Source organism: Pieris rapae, chromosome 18 (assembly GCF_905147795.1).
Source record: "Pieris rapae chromosome 18, ilPieRapa1.1, whole genome shotgun sequence".
Lineage (NCBI taxonomy): Eukaryota > Metazoa > Arthropoda > Insecta > Lepidoptera > Pieridae > Pieris > Pieris rapae.
In genome coordinates this window covers 8029995-8036527 of record NC_059526.1, presented here as the reverse complement: position 1 = coordinate 8036527, position 6533 = coordinate 8029995, and the positions used below count along the sequence as shown (strand labels likewise).

Here is a 6533-nt window from a genome sequence, read left to right as displayed (position 1 = left end):
TATTTACTGATAAAATTTCTTCCAAATATTTAGAAGAAATCTTTGTATTGTAGGTAGTAAAAAAACTTAATGTATTGAAACATATAAAAATAATACTAATTCTTTTGTGAAATCCTTCAGTGTATATATTTCAAATTATTTTAACTTTATTGAAAGGTGTATGTATTATATGTATAACAATCTAAAAATAATCAAAGAAATACAAACAATTATTTCATTTAGGTTTGAAGTGCCGCAAATATTAATCATCATTTTTTTAAATATATAGCAAACGAGCCTGCGGAACGTCCAGTAAGGGACGACTCGATTTATTTTTATATGTTATAGTAAAATTAAAAAAAGACAAATACCTTCCACAAAAACTGCATAATATACTTTAAAATCTTGTAATTGTCTAGAGGTAGCTTTTCGAGAATCAATATTTTCACCTTTCTTGCCTTCCTAGGTATTACCCAGGCTGAAAATATAAATTAAATACATTCCTTTAATTATAACCAACTTCATTAAAATTAGATTAACAATTCTACTCGTGTTTTGTACATATATTTTCTGTTAAGAAAAACTAATATTTTTATGCCTAGACAGAAATAGTTGTTTCCTAGAACTTTAGGACGGAACACGAGGGTAGTTTATTATTTTATATGAGTAAATATATTTTAGGGATTAACCTTAGCTTTATAGTATATACAAGTAAATACACAAATATACTAAACATGTATTTAGTAAAATCTGTAGTACATTTTAATCACATATTATTGAATTTTCCATCTATGAGTTTTATTCACTAATTGATTTAAATAAACTCGGTTATCATGTTATAAAAATGTAACAGATTTTAATGTATTGAAAACTACAAATAAATTTACTTAAAATATGCATAGATAACCCGCAAATTCTTATACCCACTAAGTACAATTATGATAGTATGTTCATAATACAAAAAACAAATTTTATTATTTCAGAAATAAATAACATAAAAAACCAATATTTATATGACGTAGTTAGCAAATATGAAGGTTAGTAAATGTTTTCAATACATTAAAATCTGTTACATTTTTATAACATGATAACCGAGTTTATTTAAATCAATTAGTGAATAAAACTCATAGATGGAAAATTCAATAATATGTGATTAAAATGTACTACAGATTTTACTAAATACATGTTTAGTATATTTGTGTATTTACTTGTATATACTATAAAGCTAAGGTTAATCCCTAAAATATATTTACTCATATAAAATAATAAACTACCCTCGTGTTCCGTCCTAAAGTTCTAGGAAACAACTATTTCTGTCTAGGCATAAAAATATTAGTTTTTCTTAACAGAAAATATATGTACAAAACACGAGTAGAATTGTTAATCTAATTTTAATGAAGTTGGTTATAATTAAAGGAATGTATTTAATTTATATTTTCAGCCTGGGTAATACCTAGGAAGGCAAGAAAGGTGAAAATATTGATTCTCGAAAAGCTACCTCTAGACAATTACAAGATTTTAAAGTATATTATGCAGTTTTTGTGGAAGGTATTTGTCTTTTTTTAATTTTACTATAACATATAAAAATAAATCGAGTCGTCCCTTACTGGACGTTCCGCAGGCTCGTTTGCTATATATTTAAAAAAATGATGATTAATATTTGCGGCACTTCAAACCTAAATGAAATAATTGTTTGTATTTCTTTGATTATTTTTAGATTGTTATACATATAATACATACACCTTTCAATAAAGTTAAAATAATTTGAAATATATACACTGAAGGATTTCACAAAAGAATTAGTATTATTTTTATATGTTTCAATACATTAAGTTTTTTTACTACCTACAATACAAAGATTTCTTCTAAATATTTGGAAGAAATTTTATCAGTAAATAACGAATCCCTCAAAAAGTAAATTACTTAGACAAATTTCGTACATACTTCCAGCAAAAGTTTTGGAAAGCACTGAACAACTACTTATGAAATGCCATGAACATATACACACATTCTCATAGTTAAATAAATCCTAGATTCAAATTGTTAAGTTTTATGTCCTACTAGAGATAATATTTATAGGTACAAGATCGTAGCTGCCTAAATAAGATGACAAGCAGCAACTTAGCTGTGGTCTTCGGGCCCAATTTACTATGGCCGCGGGATGGAAATGTTTCATTACAATCTATCGGACCAATAAACGCATTTACCGATTTTTTAATCACACACCAGGAATCCATATTTATTATTTAAAATGTATACGAATTGTGAGTAACCTATGAATCTGACACATATCACAATCATTTGTTTGTTCTTTTATTTTTTGATTTATTTATTGTTACGTGACCTGGTAAACTACCGTTGTGTTCCATTGTTATTATCGGCCAGTTATGTGAAAAAATAAATAACTTTTAATAAAATTAATATGTGACGTTGAAAGACTAAAACAAATAACCCACTTATATTTAACGTCACTGTATCAAAATTAAACGTAACTCTTGTAATAATGCCAGTTTAATAGAACAGTTTATAAAACTAATATCTGTATTTACATTCGCGTATGTACCTTGTAGTTTGTGTAAGTTTTAATTTGGTGGATGACATTAAAACACTATAAGAACTAATTAAGTGTATAAAACTATATTATTCCACTCTAAGAGGAACTCCAGATTATGTGATTATTTTTGTGTTAAGAAATCGTCAACATTTGCGTCTTATTTATTACTAGTAGACTGTTTGTTCACCTATTGCTATTATTTTTCTGCTATTCACATTAAAGGTCTAAGAGGCTTATTCGAAACCAGTACCTATATAATTTAAACTCCAAAAAATTCAGATAAAATATTTTAGAATACGCACATGAGTTTTATCTACATACACTTTTCGATTTGTCTATGTTCTATGACATTTTAATTACTTATAGGATTTTGAGAGATCTATACAACACAACATAAATATATTTATGGTTAATAATTAATTACAGATTCCAATAATAGTATTATGGATTATTTAAGATTTATAATTGTATTATATATAAATGTATCATAATTTTAATAAATAAGTAGTGTAATCAAAGTTATGGTCTTAGGGTAATTAGGAATTCAATGTATCATAAAAATTATAACCTGACAAATGACTAGCTTTAAATTGTAAAATAAGTAATTGTAAAGTTCTGAAAAAATTATAGTTAGGATAAATATTTATTAATTTACAACATGTAAATTTTAAATCTTATTGTTGGTGTTAAAATAGGTAATAGTATTTAATTTTTTTTAGTTTCTTCTTATAATTGTATAACAATTTTGATTTTTTATTACTAAAAATACAAGTATTGTTATTGTTTTAGATCTTCATTAATCCTGTTAATATTTTTACTGTTTAACAAGAATTTATAGTTTATAATTAAATATCTAATTTACTTTCTCCTGCCCTATGTTATTATAATTTCTGTCTATTTTAATACATTTTATTAGTAAATGTTGCTTCTATTTAACCGCCAAACATAATGTTTAAAAGAAAAAATGCTATTTTTTGTCACTAAAGTTAGGATACATCACATTTTGTAAGTTTTTATTATGTATGACTGATTCATTATCTCAAAATGTATGGGATAATATAATAATATTTCAACTACAGAATCTCATTTTTGTTACATTCCGTTGCAACTTTTCTACTTTTGTATTTTATGAAAAGAGAAAGTATTATGTGAATCTGTCATAATTAATGCAATCATAAAAGTATGTCTACTCATTTTAAGTCATGTTTTGATATAAAATAAGTTTCTCTGAATACTAAAATAATTGTTATTTCTTATCATAGTGTATTGTAATCAAAATGTTTTTATTTTTTTATACCAAACTTGTTAATAATACAACAGTCATATAACGTATGTACAATAAGTAATGTAATGATTTTATCCGTGTTTGTGTAATTTTTAAATATTGTAAGTTTGTCAAATCATGAATAAATATTGAACGTAAGCAGATCTATTTATTTCTAAATATACAAGTATCATAACAGTTATGGATTTAATGTCGCTTTTGCGAATTCGCTCTGATAAACTTCCGATAGTTTTCGAAGACAGTATTAAATTGCTAAGTAAGCACAACGTGATTCTCAAGGGTCCTTTCCGTTTTTGTTAAATACAAAGAGTAGAAGGTCAAACGCGTTGGAGTAAAAATGAATACATTAAACCTGCAAATGAGTCTCCATAAAATACATCCCAGCATCCGGTATAGCGTGTACCCCTCGAATCGCCTACCAATGCACGTACACTTACCCACATTTATTATATGCAATCTTGACCCTGACTCACAACCAGGATCTCATTGGGTAGCTATTCATATCAACCACGAAAAAGTTGGAGAATATTTTGATTCATTTGGACGTAAACCTATTAGAGTAATAGCGGATTTTTTAAGAAGAAATTGTCGGGTATGGAGCTATAATACAGCTAGCGTTCAGGACATCTATTCTGCCTTTTGTGGGGAGTATTGTGTAGTATATTTGTACTACAAGTTCTGGGGTTTCAGCTTGGAAGATTACCTCAGAAATTTTTCGTATGACTCGCCAAGAAATGACATGACACTAGTAAAGTTGTATTGTAACATAATGCAAATAAACACATAAAACACGGAAATCATATTTTTAATGTTCAGTAAATCCTTTTCCCATCTGTCCTGGTGCATTTGCAGGTAAATGCGCATGGTAATTTGCTAATTATGGATACGAAACTGACTCGGTGATTAGTAAATGAGGATTTGGACGAGACGTTACATTCTTATTATGAGGTGATTAGTAAATCGATTAATTTGCAACGTATAGCAAAACCTAACTTCGAAACAGAGAGAAATATCGCTTCGGGAGTGAGTGCTATCGACTCAGCACGGTCTGTTTAGTGGGGAAAGAGACCAAACTTTTTTTTTTTTTTTTTTTTTTTTAGTTTCGTGTCATACCGTGACGCTGATATTGGCCACCCACGCGAGGATTCACGGGTTCTGCCTCTTGAGGCAGAACCCGTGAATCCCTACTACTGTTATTTTTGTTAATATTGCATTTATTTTTAAAATAATGTAGTTGCTTTAAAATCATATTTGTATGTGGACGTTAAATTCGGTATTTTTTTACATACGGTAACATAATGTACACTTATGAACGTCAAAAAAAAAAGAAATATACATTAAGTGCTTCTAATTTTACATTTCCTGCCAATTCTCAAATCGAGGGAGTAGAACGGAAGAGAAGAACTGGCAATAAACTCTCCGCCACTCTTTTCGTCAAGCTTTTTCTTTTATACAACGTTACTAAGGAGCTACAACCATTACACCATGTTCCATATGAAATCTTGACAAATAAAGAATAATAAATTAAATTAAAAACAAAGATTTGTCCTCTATCAGCAGGAGGCAAGGTGAAACAATACGCAAATACGTATATACATATAAATACGTAAATAGAAACAACTAATATCACCGCATACACGAATTGAAGTACGACTAGTACATGCACATATTTTATATTTAATCGATCTAAATAAACCACTTTCTATGAAAATAAACGAATGAAGTTATTAATTTATGTATGTAACCTTTAAAATGTACCGTTTTCCACCACACAACCCACTTTATTATTAGTTACCAAGAAATATTCCAGTAAAATTACCAAGAAAAACAAAAGAACGCTTTAGCAAGATCGCTTATATTTCTGCCCTGTTTGTAAATCACTCTTAAAACTTCTGCTATTCTAGTTGAAACAAATAATTTTGATCATCAAAATCTGTTGTTGCAATTTTAATCCGTATTAATTTTGTAATATAATTTATTTAAGAATATAACTTCGCATATTCACCCCACAAAATGGCGTGCAAATATGTTCACAAAATTAAAACATATAATTTTTCATAGTTTTAACATGACATTGCATGATCAATCGTATTAACATCATCATTATTAAAATATTTTAATATCAAAATAATATTATTTATAAGATTTGATATATATAATCATTAAAAAATAATATTTTATTTCGAAATTAAGTTGATATAAAATTAGTAGACCTTGATTGTCATGTAAGTTGTGGTCCCATACAATTCCAGATATTTTTTTATATTCTAGATCTATATATACAATATCAATCTTAATTTCAAGTAGTTGTGTCTGCAATCAACTTGACATTCCAATTCCTCTTATAAAATTTGTACAGAAATTGAACTCGTGTATCACTAATAAATAAAGCATTTAAAAATAATATGAAAAATGTCAACAGTACGTCCGGACAGCTGTTGCCGCTTTAATTTCCTCTGTGTATCCGTTCTTCTGTTCTATTGATTTACGTACCACAATTATATTTAAAAAACTAGGGCCTGTTCCAGCTTCGCATGACTAGGTAATGATTTTTAATATTTGGTAACTAAATATAGCTTATTGTTCAGTTTTGGTGAGTTTATTTATTAGTACAAACATATTACCTTTTCATTACAGGTGTTGAAAATTTATTACGTATAAAATATTTTGACTTACACCTTAATTATTTGTTTTAAACAAAAATGCATCAATGTC

At 27.5% G+C, this 6533-nt stretch overlaps 1 long non-coding RNA gene across 1 annotated transcript; it reads left to right on the top strand.

Moving 5' to 3' along the window:
• The first annotated feature begins 986 nt into the window (after positions 1 to 986).
• LOC123689962 lies at positions 987 to 2803 on the top strand. The gene is made up of 3 exons (XR_006750810.1): positions 987 to 1016; positions 1421 to 1527; positions 2059 to 2803. It is a non-coding gene; the product is annotated as an uncharacterized LOC123689962 (long non-coding RNA).
• Positions 2804 to 6533: the final 3730 nt, after the last annotated feature.